Below are 15,688 nucleotides of genomic sequence, written 5' to 3'. Positions count from 1 at the left end.
AATAAAAATAAAATAAAGAGAAAATGGAATCAAAAAGTTATAATAAATAAAACAATTAATATTGAAAAAAAATTTTAATAAAAGAAGTATGTAAAATAAAATCAAACAATAAAATCAAATATAAAAATAAGTACAATATATTAAATTTCAGGTCACAAAGAAAACAACATAACGAAAAGACGATTAAAACGTTATAACAAAAAACAATAAGAGAATATATAAAATAAACTAAAATAAATGGATATAAAAAATATAAAAAATTAACAAAATAAAAAAAAATATTAAATAGGATAAAAAGAAATGTATATTAAACTTGGATAAATTAAGTTTTAAGAATAACTGATCACAATAAGTCAATGAATGATTATAATAAATTAAATAAATCAAATATAATTCACTAAAAAAAATTAAATAAAAATACACAAAAATTAAATAAGTAAATTTTTCAGGAATAATTAAGAGCAAAAAGGAAGAACGATTACAAATTATAGGAAATAAAATAAATTATAATAAACAAAAATATAAAAACAGATGTTAAATAAAATCAGATAAAATAAATAAAACAAAATCAAAATAATTTAAATTTTCCTACCAGATTTTGAATAGAATCTGTAAAAAATAAAATAAAGATATGAATTGAAATCAAATAAAAAAAATTAAAAATAATTCAAATTTTCCTACCAGATTTTGAATAAAATCTGCATACAATAAAATAAAGATATGAAATAAAATCAACTAAAAAAATAAAACAAAATACTCGTAAAAATAATTAAAATTTTCCTACCAGATTTTGAATAAAATCTGTATACAATTAAATAAAGATATGGAATAAAATCAACTAAAAAAAAAATTAAATTAAATAAAAATCATTTAAATTTTCCTACCAGATTTTGAATAAAATCGGTAAACAATAAAATAAAGAAATGAAATAAATCAACTAAAAAAATAAAACAAAACAAAAATAATTTAAATTTTCCTACCAGATTTTGAATAAAATCTGTGTACAATAAAATAAAGATATGAAATAAAATCAACTAAAAAAATAAAACAAAATACTCGTAAAAATAATTTAAATTTTCCTACCAGATTTTGTTGCCAGTGTGCACATTTGCAATAAATTTCCACTCGCCCAATAAATAAGTGTACAGTTATTTGCAATCACGATAGTTACGCCACATTTGCCTTTTCCAAAACCCATTATCAAACAGTTAAGCTCTAAAGTATTTCACTATCCGAAGGAGTGACCGAAGAATCGGGTATTCGACCGGAAGTTATATCAATTTGCTGGCACTTGTGATATCAGCCATATTTAAGCCCATCAAATGGGCCTGCGTGTAGTGTGTGTGGATGTATGAATGATGGAGTGAAGGGCTACGACTTACAGTTCACACACGCACGCACACAAACAAATGCACCAATTTGCGAATAATCACACATTCAAACATTTACAAGGTACACATGTATGCGTGTTGTTCAAGTATAAATAAGTATGCATGGATCTGCATGCTGCTGGCCTGTAGGTGTGATGATGTTCGACGATAAGCTTGTGGTTAATGGGATAATTTGAATATTTTTAAGTTATATTACGCCTCTTGGCACATAGCGACCTTTTCTCCAATCATTCTCGTTATCTGTAACCACATTGACTGCTGCCTGGTGTTCGGTGCTCGTTTATTTGTCGGCTTGCGTTCAACGCTTCTTTGTGGCACATCTGCGCATGGGTCCATTATGAATTGCCCGTTTATGTCATGTGATACATCATTGGCTTCCGTTTTCGGCTCTGGCGTCCCAATGGCATCATTTCGAACATTTGGGGTTTCCGTTGTATTTATACCGCAGTTTGATATGATATAAATATATTAAGCGTATGTTTGTAAATAATTATGTACATACATAATGCGCGTATTTGTTTAAGTAAGTATGTATGTATTATCCATGCTCTGTGTGGAATTTTGGAAACTGTAGTCATTTGGCTTTTTTGTTTTTTGTGTGGTTTTTGAATCTTAAGCAAATTATTAATGTTCGCTCTGCTGCGCATAATTTACAGATGTTTTATTTTAATTAAGAATCATTGGAACCCTGCTTTGGCAAGTGACTATAAGTAGAGTGATTGATATTCGGGTAAAATGTTAAAATAAAAAAGTTTAAATTAGTTAAATTTGTAATTTATTTGGGACTACCCAACTCCCCTACAGAGAATTTTAATTATAATTAATAAACAGTGGGGGAGGGAGAACTTTGTGGGAGTTTGTTCGAGGAAAATTTGTAAATGGAAAATATGAAGCCGAGATGATCTGCGCAAACTAAGCGTGGGAAGAAACTTGGGAAAGGGTCCTTACTTATAAAGTCTTACAACACGCCCCCCAAAAATTTTAGAAGAATATTGAACAAAAACCTAACAAAGCACGGACGCGCAGAAAACTGCACTCGAAGTGTAACCAACTTCAGACCGCTCGCGTAGCTTATGCATGGGCATCAGCTGTTTGTTAGTTGGCTAAATGGAAGCTCAGAGGATTGTTTAAAAGCGCGCGGAAGGACTTTGCTGAGAGTAAATGCGAAAAAGGAAAACCAGTAATGAAATTCAAACGTAATAGTGGGATTGCATTATGTTTGGCTGAAAAATAAGAACCAGCGATTGCTCGTGAGCTCAAGCACTTTAAAGTAAATGAAGTTTTGGTTTATCGCACCATTACTCGTTACAATGATATTAGTAGCATCGCAAAACGTTTTGGAGGAGGTCATCGAAAGACTGCAATGAAATTCCCGACGAAGTGTAATTCAAACGGCGAAAGAAAAATATGAAAATATCAGCCCATAGCGATCGTCGCATACTGAAAAATGATTTCAAAGTCAAGTTTTACAAGATCCAAAAAGCGCATGATCTCACACAAAAGTAGCAACAAGACAAACTTGAGAGCGGCAATTTCCGAACATTGTGTTTTTTGACGAGAAAATTTTTCAAACTGAGCAACTCGTAAACTCCCAAAACGATAGGGTTTATTTGACTGACCTTTCATACGAGTATTTGAGTTATCGATTGGCCACCAGGAGGCAGCACCCGCCACAGGTAATGGTTTGGGCTGCTATAATCGCAAATGGGCGCTCTTAAGACATTTTCATCGAGCCCGGCGTCAAGGTAAATGCGAAATATTATCGGGAAAGTATTCTGGAGCTTGCTTTGTAGACGTCGGCAGACAAACATTTCGGTGGCAGACCATGGCGGTTTCAAAAGGACTTGGAACCATCTCACAAAGCTGGAGTGAACCAGGAATGACTAAAAAACAACGTGCCGAACTTCATAACGTCCACACAATGGCGCTCAAATTCACCAGATGCAAAATCGATGGCTTGTTCTCGTTGGACCATTTGGAGAACAAGGTTCGAACTAAAAGATTCACCACGAGGCGCTGGAATAAGGTAATGTCCGCGAGTAGGCCAAAATACTTGCAAGTCACATTCGGGGAGCTTACGATTCCTTTCTGGACCGTCTCAAAGTCACAGTCAAGGCAAAAGGTGGTCATATAGAGCAAAAGTAAATTGATAATAAATTTTGTATTATTTTCGAACGACCGCCGTAGCCGAATGGGTTGGTGCGTGACTAACATTCGGAATTCACAGAGAGAACGTAGGTTCGAATCTCGGTGAAACACCAAAATTAAGAAACAGTTTTTTCTAATAGCGGTCGCCCCTCGGCAGGCAATGGCAAAGCTCCGAGGGTATTTCTGTCATGAAAAAGCTCCTCATAAAAATATCTGCCGTTCGACGTCGGGTTGAAACTGTAGGTCCCTCCATTTGTGGAACAACATCAAGACGCAAGCCACAAATAGGAGGAGGAGCTCGGCCAAACAGCCAAAGAGAGTGTAAGCGTTAACTTGAATAGAATAAAAGTGATTTTTCAAACAAAAGTTATCGCCTTTTAATTGCTTACACTTCGAATGCGGACCCCGTATATTGTTCGTATGTGCGACACCGTCAAACCAACTGAGTCTGTGGATTTGTAAGCTCTTAACTATACAACTCGGTATTCATCGATCCTGCAAGCAGAGTAATCGAGAGGGACTTTGCAGGAAATAGCCGTCGTAAATGTTAATATTCTGCACACTGATGAGTCCATGATGACAAGTGTCGTCGGAGCACTATTCTACTCTGAGTCCTTACAACTGTCTAATTTAGAGCAGCTTCCAGACACAGGTAGCGTATTCTAGGCAGATTTGCTAGCAATCAGCGAAGCTTTCAAGACCATCTCCGCTTTCATGCAAGCTGGAGCTAAGAAATCTATCATCACGGTTAGTCAGCCTGCTTTAAAAGGAGTAAACTCAACCATAATAACTTCGAAATTTGTAATTCAGTGCATAAAGAAGCTCAGCTCGCTCCATTGATGGTTCGATATTACTCTAATATGAGTCCAGGCCATAAAAACATCGAGGATAACGAGAAGGCAAATGAGCTTACTTGGCTGGGATTCTCCTTAAGCTTGACCAAAGCGAAACTAGTAGAAGGTTCCTTCAGTCGGACTAAGCTGAAACCAGAGCCTCGCGATTACAGCACTGCTAGTAGACGATGAAAAGGCCTACCAACTTGTGCAACATCAAATAAGACATGGCTGGGTTATATAGCATCGAAAACCAAACAACTGGACATTTCAAGAGTAACCGCGGCTATCACAGGACACTGGAAGGTAGGGGAGCATGCGGTAAGGTTTTTATACACAGCAATGCATGTCGTAATGGGAAGTCGTTTGAGAGCAGAAAACTCTTTTTCACTATCTTTGCGATTGTCCAGGATTGACCAGAGTATGATTACGAGCTGTGAGCAAACCAATCCTCAAGAACAGTGAAGAAATTTCAATATTAAAATTTTTTACTCCTCTCTTTTCTAGTCTCAACGAAGTGACTATAGTAAATAGTACTCTCGGAAACTCCATCACCAAAACAACAGAGGATTGTGATATCAAAACGGCGCCAGACAGTGGTTCAGTACAAGAAACACAGCCACGCATATTCTATATTATATCAGAAGCCACCGCCAATAACTGGGCCCATTTTTCCACCTAATTGGCAAGTTTGAAAACACAAAAATTTTTATATTTCATTGATCCATGAGAAAAATGTGCGCTTCTCTAAAGCCAGTTAATCCAAAATATAAATTTGATAATGTAGCGATCTGTGCGGTTGACGGCTTTTATATTCGAAATACAGGAATCCGCACAAGCGCACAAAAATATGCTTTCTTCTTAGAAGTAAAAAAAGGATAATCGAATTTTTCAAAAAACTTTCAATGAAGTAAATGAAATCACGCATTACAGGAGTTAGAAGCAACGAATCAAAAATATCCACCATGATAAGTACAATGAGTAAATGGATATGATCAAGTATGTTATGGGGAAAAGGAATCATACTCCACTTCCACATGCGAGTACGCCCGACTAAGCGCGCCAAGAAAAGGTTTCCGATTTTTTTTTTTTTTGTAGGTGCTATCCAGATGGGCATACATTCATACACCTAAATTCATACATACAATCGTATTTCGATTCAATTTACAATACGACCAACAACAAAATGCGCTACATCAAAAGTGAGAAGTATTAAAAAAGTTGTGCAGGTTTGCAAAAGTTTTTTACTGCTTTCGATATTTGTTTTTTCTGTGAATGCTGGATTGCGAACACTATTTTCGCATTTTCTTTGTAGTAGTTGCCTTTGTCGGCACTGCAGCCAAACATCACATGCAATCTTTAGTTGTGCATTTGTGCTTTTTGTTGTTCTTATTGCTGCTGCTATTCGCCTGGAGTCTTCAGCTGCTACTACCGCACGTTAAACTGTTGCTGCTTCTACGCTCTTCTTACCGCCCGCACAGACCATTAAGGGGCTTTTGTTGCTACTGCCACTCATTCTATTACTACCACTACCACATACACATTTCCACAGCTGCACAAGTAGTACTCCTTCTGAGTTGCTGTTGTTGCCTCTGTTGCTATTGCTTCGCAGCAATGCTACTTACGTGCGCCGTAAAAAGCTTTTGAAATCGTCTACAACAAAATGGAACTTAATCATTTTTATATTAGAAAGTAGATTTAATTTTCTTACTGCATACAAAATGTTTTGGAGTCAACGAGTTTGCAATCTGCAGCAGAAATGAGTTGGCAACTTGTAATGAAAATAAACATACAGTTGTTCGTATGAGCGTGAGCTTGTGTAGAAATCCAGTCGGATGTTCAAGCGTATGCACTACAATAAAATCGACTAACTGCAATAAAAATGTATATGCATACATATACGTGAATACATATATACATGAGTGCGACCACTTTTCTCAAAGCACAAATAGGTATATATGTCTAAGTACATATGTACATATAATATTCTTATAAACATATATAGCCTTTCTATACAATTGCGGACATAAAAATACGGCCAAGTAATAAAAGTGATACGGCCTAGCAGGTATAAAGTTCAGTGGATATCTTACTTTTTAGTATAACTACATGCAATATGCGCCTTCTCAAATCATCAAGGTTTTGTGCTCAGAAAATTATATTGAAAATTAAACTGTGATGTAATTTATGAAAGTACGCAAAAGCGCCCAAGTGGCAGGTGAAACATTTTGTCCTTGCTGAGAAAGAAAAACATTTATTTTCAATACGTGGGATAAGTGAAAAAGTAGGATTTTTTTAATAGTAGGTACCACTTGTCTAGCAAGTACGCCGTTGAATATTTTTCGCTATACAGAAAGCGTCAGAGCGCAGCTCCAAAGATGCGCACTATCTGGTATATGTAAAGTCTTAAAAGCTCGTAGCTAGCGTCGCTTTTTTAATTTATTGCATAATAAATTGTTGAAAAAAATTATAAATACACAAGTTCAGAAAATATTTTCTAAACGCCAGAAGGGAGTATAAAAAAGTTTATAGAAGAAGAAATTTATACGAGCGCTTTTAGTTAGGAACTTCAAGATGCTGGCTTAAGGGGTTAGTGGGTAGTAAGAATTTTCAAAATATTGGACCTTTTTTTGCATTTCCTTAAAGCATATTATCTTCAAAATGTTGTGTGAAAATTGGAAGTGAATCCGTCAAATACTTTTCGAGTTATTCAAGAATTAACAAAGAGCGCTCGGGCGCTCCGGCAGTAGCTGCAAGCAACCAACTTCTCTGGTTTTATTGTTATGAATGCCCATTTTGATGCTTCGATCAGGTACAAGATTATCTATTAATAAAACTATTATAATTTCTCTTGTCCGATTGATTTTAGATGAATCTCGAAGGACTTGTGATGATCACCGGAAGGGACTTCCGGAGAAACGGGCTCCACACAAACAGCGATAACTTTTACAAGCTAAAGTCAAGTCGAAACATGATATAAGTGCAGGGCTTATAAAGCTAAAAAATGCTGCTGATTTTTAAGTATTTTTTTGTTTTCGCTGACAGCATTTGGGGTTTTTGTTTCTCAAGTGCGTTTTATAAAAACTGGCTGTGATTTTACAATTTTATTGAAAGAGTATTGCTCATTCTCTTCCTCAAGCAATTCACCTTTATATGAAATAAAGTGCAAAAAGCTGTCAGTATAAAAAAAAAGCTTTTATAAAAATCATGGAAAGGTTAGACATGACCATATGACAGCACATTTGAAATAACGCTAATCTGTATTTTTTATTAAACTTAGAACCAACGACAGTGGTTAGAGTTTTCCAATACGCAAACCTCGCTAAAGGAGAATGTAACTCATACAACAGGTCATCAAAAAAAAAACAAAAAAACAAATTCTAAAAACATGAACGTTAATGTACAAAGGATTACATATTCCATGTACGAAAAGTTTTTTCCCTTGTCCTACCAGTCCAGGAAGCACATAAAAGCATCTTCAGTGCTGGCTTTATATACATTTTTCTAGGAATTTGGAAGAAAATATTGTTTGAAAACATAGTTCTAAATTGTAAAACTGAAATAATTTAAACTTTTTTTTTTCTTTCTTAGATGAAATCTACAAATTTTTGGTTTCTTAAAACGACAGAAGTTTTTTCCTTCAACCGGTGATGACGGCTGTAGTCGAGTGGCTTGGCGCATGGCTACACCTCTGAGTGTATTTCTGCCATGGAAAAGCTTCTCAAAAAACCATTTGCCGTTCAGAGCTGGCTTTAAACTGTACGTCACTCCATTTGTGGAACAATATTAAGATGCCCACAACGAATAGGAACACCTAACTCGCAAATTATTTATTTATTTTGATTATGTGATTACGGCGACCCCAGCTAGTGTTTCCAGGTGCACCTCGCTGGAGTGACAGTATCGCATAAATGGGCACAATTTTATGACGAATGCAAATTATGTTGGTTTGCGCTACAAGGATCATCGTCTATGAAGTTGAATAAAAGTGGTTTCTAATAGCGGTCGCCCTACGAGAGGCGATGGCAAACCTACTCATAAAAAATATCTGCTTAAAACTGTAGGCCGCTCAATTTGTAGAACAACATACAGACGCACGCCACATATAGGAGGAGGAGCTCATATAAATAACCAAAAAGAGATATAAGCGCCAATTTTATATGCTTAGAGCTGCGTTTTTCCATCGGAATATTTTTTATTATGTTTATTATCTTCTTATATTATTCTTTATACAATATTTCAGAAATTCTTTTGATTCAAAATTAAAATTTTTATATTTTCCAAAAATCACTTCAGATTTAGAGTTCAAGCTTAAAATGTCTGAATGAATACCTTTAAAAATTTTCGCGGCCGAATAAAAATGAGATTTTTTGGAGGCCGCTTCAAGGCAGTTCATCTCACTTAAGGTCCTTGACCACCTTGGAAAGCTAAAAAGTACAACATATTCAATAATTTTCTTTTCATGTTCTGTATAATATATTAAAATAAATTTTTTTTTAAATTTTTATTTAGAGCTTATATAATACAAAAAAAAATTGATTTATTAAAATTTCTTTTTTTAACATATATCCAGGAGGCGCCAAAGTCGAGGCCTGAAGAAAATCATGTCTTGCGGCGGACAGTTAATCTTAGAAATGGTAGTTCTAAAACAAAAGAGAGAAACAAAATTTTCAAAAGGAAGGTTCCTTGCGTGAGAATTTACCACAAACTGACAAAAAAAAAAAAATAATAAAAAAATGGCGGATGTTTGAAAAAAAGTTAAGAAAACACCCCTGTTTTTCACAATGTTATGCTTAAAAAGCAATACTTTATTAACTTTTTTTTTGCAAAATGTGGTAAATTGGCATACAAAACATCTTAACAAATAAAACAAGACCAAAATCATTAAAATCGGCTAAGCAGTTTCGGAGATAAAGTGTCCGCCATTCGAAAAAAAGTAATTTCTGGAAAAACGCGTTTAAAGTTAAAACTTGCTATTTTCTTTCAGCTGAGTCAGCAAGTAATGAGTGCAGGATGCGCCTGCACATTTTCACTGATTTCACTTTGTTAGAATTCGAATTTAAAAAAACAGTTTCAGGTGATGATTTTTAAAAGTATAAGGATTGAAAAAATGTAAAAAAAAAAAATTTAATTTTTTGAAACTTATAAGGTGGTCAAGTACCTTAATCTGAATATTTCTATAAAATGATTTAGTAGAGGTGTGAAATGTAATGTGTTTTATAATTCAGAAGGAAAAATAATATCGATTTTGATTATTTTATGGCGAGTGGGGCACCCTAAAATGCAATATTAGTTACGATGAAAAAATGCAAATTAATGCAAAAACCAAAACGGTTCTATGGAAGGACGCAAAATACACAAATGTTTGGAATATTAGCCTTAAACCTAAATTTCAGTTTGTACTAACTACAAAAACCAAAACCTTTTATTGCTAAAAAATGCATTAAAAAATCCATTTTTTATGTGCCCGAATTTTAATGTCCGGAGCTGTATAAATTCGTGCACTTGTATATATGCGTGTGTGTGTGTGCTCCTACCCAACTCATATGTAAAAGTTTATAAGTACATTAGCGCAGCTACTCATTTCGCTTGCAACAAGCAATGAAAGAAGATGCTGCAGGCATTAGAAAAGGATCATGCAACAAGCACTTGACTACGAGAACGCACACACACACACATTTAGTACACATCCATGTATGTACACCAACTTACAGAGGCATGCACCTCTAAAGTGGCGATAGCGAAAAGCAAGCATCCTTCGTGAGACTGTTTACTGGTGCAGCAGAGTAGAGCAGAGCACAGCAACAAATCTGTCAAAATTAACCAACTTAAGCTGCAATTTGCTTTAGTGTCCGCATCTGTTGCTGAAACTGCTTATTTGTGTGGATGTATGCATGTCTGTATGCATGTATGTGTGTATGCGTGCACTACTCTCAATGCAACTCCCAAGCAGTTGGCCGTATTGAGTCCAACGCTGGTGTAGCTGGAATATGAGACTTGAGTTGCAGTTAGCCGTCTTCGTGCATACAAACAAATTCACAGCATTTTCACTTTGTCCGATGGTAGGTATTCTCGTGTTGTTTTGCCGTAATAAAGAAAATTACGAAATTATGAACAACAAAAGTGAATTCATAGAAGAAATAATAGCTTTAATATTATGCAGAACATATAAAAGCGTAAAATTAGACTTTGCATGCAATGTATGTGAGTGTGTGTGTGCGTGTGTGTGTGTGTGCAATATGTTGATGCACTTCTTTGCAGCAAAACTCGGAATTTTAAGAAATTTTCTGATTGCATAAATGAATAAATGAAAATCTTAGCTGTACTTTCAAATCTTGTGCATTCATAAAATTGTGCAGGATTATTGTTTGCTTGTTCGGTGCTAAGTTTGTGCGAATTTAAATCTTATTGCTTACTTTTTAAAATGACATCCAAGAATTTCTGAAGATATCTTTTAATTGAGGTGCAAAATTTCGGCTTGTAAATAAAAGCCATAATTTAAATTGTTATTTTCTTATTAAATCGCAAAATCACAAAAGAAAAATACGAAAACTAATTATTGGAAAAAATTTTGCAAATTGTCATCAAAAATATGCTCATACTTTTGATTAAATAACTGTTACTGACAAATTTTGGCAGCTTATTAGTTTCCCATTTAATTTAATTTAAATTAATTCTCCTACAAAAGCCATATAAATGCAAGCTTCAAACTTTGTGGATATTAATAAAATACAACATTTTAAATTTTAATCAAAATTTAATTAAATTTTACATTTTCAGAAAAATTCTGCGTATGTATCACAGTTTCATAGTCTATTAAACTCTGATGCACGCTAAAAATGGCTCAAAAATCGCTTTGGTTTTTTAACAAATTTTTTTACTAGCGGTCTTGTGCATTTCCTCATTATAAAAAAAAAAAAAATCAAGGTTTCCTTGCGCAAAATACAAAACACCATCACCAAAAAAAACAAAAATCTATCAAAAATTAATGCGGATTTCGAGCCAATTTAATGTGCCACCGAAGATGATCAAGGCAATGCAACTCTCACGTATAGACAGACATAACTTAGCTTTTGAGCATTCATGAAATCGAATTAATGGGTCGTCCGCCTGACAACCGCATTAGTTGCCAAATAATGATTACTTTTTATAACCAAACTTCAAAAATCAAATACGAGGTCAACGTTTTTCAATGCCTGAAGAAGCTGTTGAGGTCTTTACATCGTTCGTTTTGGAGGTATCCACTTCTGAGTGACAAAAAAGCTTTGAAAATTCCTTCAAGCAAATGCAGAAGTGTTTTGATTTCCACGGAGTATAAAAAAAACCATAAAGCCAGGGAGAGCAATAAAGCCATTGTCACTACTATTCTATTGTGTTCTCATTACTAGACGTAAAATGTAAAAGTCAGCCTTCGTACCAAAACTGAATGGGCTACAAAATTGCATACCCAGAATGTGTTTGAAGATTCTGAATAAGAAATATGAAGCTGTTCTACAAATGAAGGGACCTGCAGTTTCAAGCCGAGTCCGAACGGCAAGAAGCAGTTTGTTTATGGCAGAAATACACTCGGAGTTGTGCCATTGCCTGCTGAGGGGCGACTGCTATTAGAAAATACTTTTTCTACCATTTGGCATTTCATGCCTGGAGATTCTAACTTGTGCACTTCAGAATGATAGTCACGCGCCAACCAATTCGGCTACGGCGGCCCATCATAGATTCGTCTAAAGCTTGCTCTGATGATGATATCTAAATTTCCACAACTTTTCTTATCTTTTGTCTGCAGTTTTAAAACTCTTTGCAGGGGGAAAGCTCTTAAAGCTTTATGTACGAGTTTGGCCTTATACCGAAGGACGTAGAAAGTACGAAAATAACGGGTTAGAGAGAGTGTCATTAATATCATTAAACAAATTGCTATACAAGGTGGCGCAATTAATCATCCGAGTTGGTTTTTAAATAACTGTTTTAATTGTTAAAAAAAAAACTATGATTTGAGTTGTGCAAATCTTAATTTTGGACTGTTACGCGCTCCATTACTTGACTACATGTAGTCTAGTGCACAAATATTGACGTACGACGCCATTTGAAAAAAATTTTAACAATTCCGATGGAGTGACTAATTTTGCGACACCTTGTATTATCGGCCTTGAATATAAAACATTCTCGTGCTATACTGCGCACCTCTGTTCACCCCACTCGTGACGTTGAGTTTAGTGCTCAAACCTCTTCCCAATGAAATACTTGAAGGTAGTACCGGCAGAATCGGTAGATACTTTGACGCTAGGAGGTTTAGTTCGAGTTAAAGTCCCACACTGGTGGGGTTAGGCTTTTAATGGTTCTTTCTCTTAAAAAAAGAAAGCACTTGTTAAATAACATCGAATTGGGATCTGCTAAAATATGTTCGAAATGAAGTCACTGCGTGATTTCATGGCTCTGTGGTTTAGATGATATGGAGGTGGGCCATATTATAGACTTAGTTACGCGCGTAACCCTTTAGCACTAGAAGCGCTGTTTGGGGTGTTCTTAGGGGTGCCAAAGCTCGAATTTCCCATAGAAAATGCTATGAAGTTTCCCTAGGCAATAGCCATGGCAGGTTCTTTTGTATGATAATCCGATTCTTGCACCAGAGCGTAATATTATTGTATGTATCTGAATTTAACCCGAAAAACTGTTAAACTTTAACCCGAAAAACTTAAAACAAGAAAGCAATCTAAAGTTATCTGAAACTATCTGGCTTTACAATTATTAAAAAAAAAAAACTCCCAAAGTGTTTGAATAAAACAAACAAAATTATTTCCCACAAAACTTTTTCCAAAAAGTATATTTAATAAAAAAAAAAATGTTATTGTATATAAAAAAGAAATTAAAAAGGAAATTGTAAAAACCTTAAAATGTTAACAAGAGTCGATTATATTTCATGAAAAAAAAAACGAAGAAAACAATCTGGAGGGTGTGGCTTAACAAATTTAAAAAAAAAAATGTTTTCCCAAAATGTTTGAATACAAAAATTGCATTTTTTCCTAAAAAAGAATAATTTATCCAAAAAATTAAAAAACAAAAATTTTTTAAAAATAATCCAAGATAAAAATTAAAAAACAAAAAGTTTTTAAAAATATTATTGTAAAAATAATCCAAGATATTTCATTTCAACCAACTCTGTACCATAATTTTCAACTTTACTCTGTGGGCAAAAAGTAAGGTGAATTTGGTTGTTAAATGAAAAATCTTTATTTATTCTTGTAAATCAATTTCATCCCCTTCAAAATAGTCCCCTCTCGATGAAATACACTTATCCCAACGATTTTTCCAATCCCCGAAACATGTCAAATACTCCATTTCCGGTATAGCCATCAGCACCTTCTTCGATTCAGCTTTTATCTCCTCAATCGACTCGAAACGCGTTCCCCGGAGTGGTCTCTTGAGTTTTGGGAATAGCCAGAAGTCACACGGAGCCAAATCAGGCGAATAAGGTTGTTGCGGAAGGATATGCGTGGAATTTTTGGAGAAATGGTCACGAAGAACGAGTGCAATGTGAGACGGAGCATTATCGGGATGCAAAAACCAAGAGTTGTTGGCCCATAATTCTGGTCTTTTTAGACGAATTGCTTCACGTAAACGACGCATAACGCTCAAATAATATTCCTTATTAACAGTTTGGCCAGGTGGAAGGAATTCATAGTGCACCACACCACGAAAATCGAAAAAACTGTCATCATGACCTTTATTTTTGAACGACTTTGACGAACTCTTTTCGGTCTGGCCTCGCCATTAGCACGATATTCGCTTGATTGGTCGGTTGTTTCAGGGTCGTAAGCATAAATCCAAGTCTCATCTCCCGTAATGATGCATTTGAGTTTGTCCTGATAGTCTGAAAGCATTGCTTCACACACATCAACGCGACGACTTTTTTCCAAGAAATTGAGAGTTTTCGGGACCAAACGAGATTTGACTTTTCGTAGGCCCAAATGGTCTTTCCAAATGGTTTTCACAGATCCTTCTGATATTCCGATCATATCAGTAAGGTCTTTAACAATCAACCGACGATTTTTGAGCACTAACTCCTTCACTTTATTGACGTGTTGGTCATCTGTTGACGTCGATGGTCGTCCGGAGCGCTCCAAGTCATCAAAACGTTCTCGACCCTCTTTGAAGTCTTTGTACCACTTATAAACATTTTTCTGCGACATGGTCGAACCACCAAATGCCTTCTGCAGCATGCTAAACATTTTCGCAGCCGAAATTTCATTCCGCAAACAAAATTTGATGGCACTTCTCTGCTCAATCAAATCAGACATTGAAAAAATCGAAAAATGCACTCTTGGTCGTTTGGTAAACACAAGCGTAAATATATTACTGATAACGACATTCACATGAAAGTTGGCCCAGATGTTATTAACAGTGCTGCCAACTCATAAAAAAAATAACTAGAGCGAAATTTTAATCCAGCGAAGTTTGACAAATAAATTCACCTTACTTTTTGCCCACAGTAGTAAAATTCATAATTATGAAATTTTTGGATTTTTTTTTCAATTTACTCCTTATTACACCCAATTCTACAAATAAACCAATTTTTAAAAGAATTCACGACCATGTTTAAAATACTAAGATCACTTGACAACTGACTTGCTTATTATGAAATTTACTTATATACAGTCAGAGAAATATACTAGCTCAGTGAACTCTCGGAATAAGTCTTACTTATACTACTGTGGAATAAGTCTATCGGAATAAGTCTTACTTCTACTTGAGGTTTCTACTCAAAATAAACATGTGAAAAGAGGATATGCTCATATACGAATTTCTAGTGATAAATCCATTTCTTGGCCTAACTAAACTTTTACCGACTATTTCATTCAAATATCGAGTCTTTAGTCAGTAGCCTGCACATAATCAGACTATCCGGATAAACAACGACGCAAGTGGCTAGCAATTTCATAAATAAGCCAGCATGGCGATAATCGCAAACAAGTCAGCGATTATTGCGAACCTGCCAACAAAAACAATAATAATGGTAATCAGCAACTCAAGCAGCAGCAGCATTAAAGCATACACGTGATACCCACACAGACACATGCATATATGTATGTATATTAGGGTGCATCACTCTCTATAAAAAATTACTATAAAAAAAAAAAATAAAAAAAAAATAAAAAAAAAATAAAAAACGGTACTTTTTCCATTGGAATTACATTTTTTATTTACTAAATATTTTCAGACCTCCGCCAAAAATATTCAGGAAAAATATGGTTTTAAAATTTACGTGAGCTGTATCGATTTTAAAGGATCTTTAAGAAAATCGCGCATTCGCTATACTCGTAT

This window comes from Anastrepha ludens, chromosome 5 (genome assembly GCF_028408465.1).
Source record: "Anastrepha ludens isolate Willacy chromosome 5, idAnaLude1.1, whole genome shotgun sequence".
Classification (NCBI taxonomy): Eukaryota; Metazoa; Arthropoda; class Insecta; order Diptera; family Tephritidae; genus Anastrepha; species Anastrepha ludens.
This window is presented reverse-complemented; position numbering follows the sequence as displayed.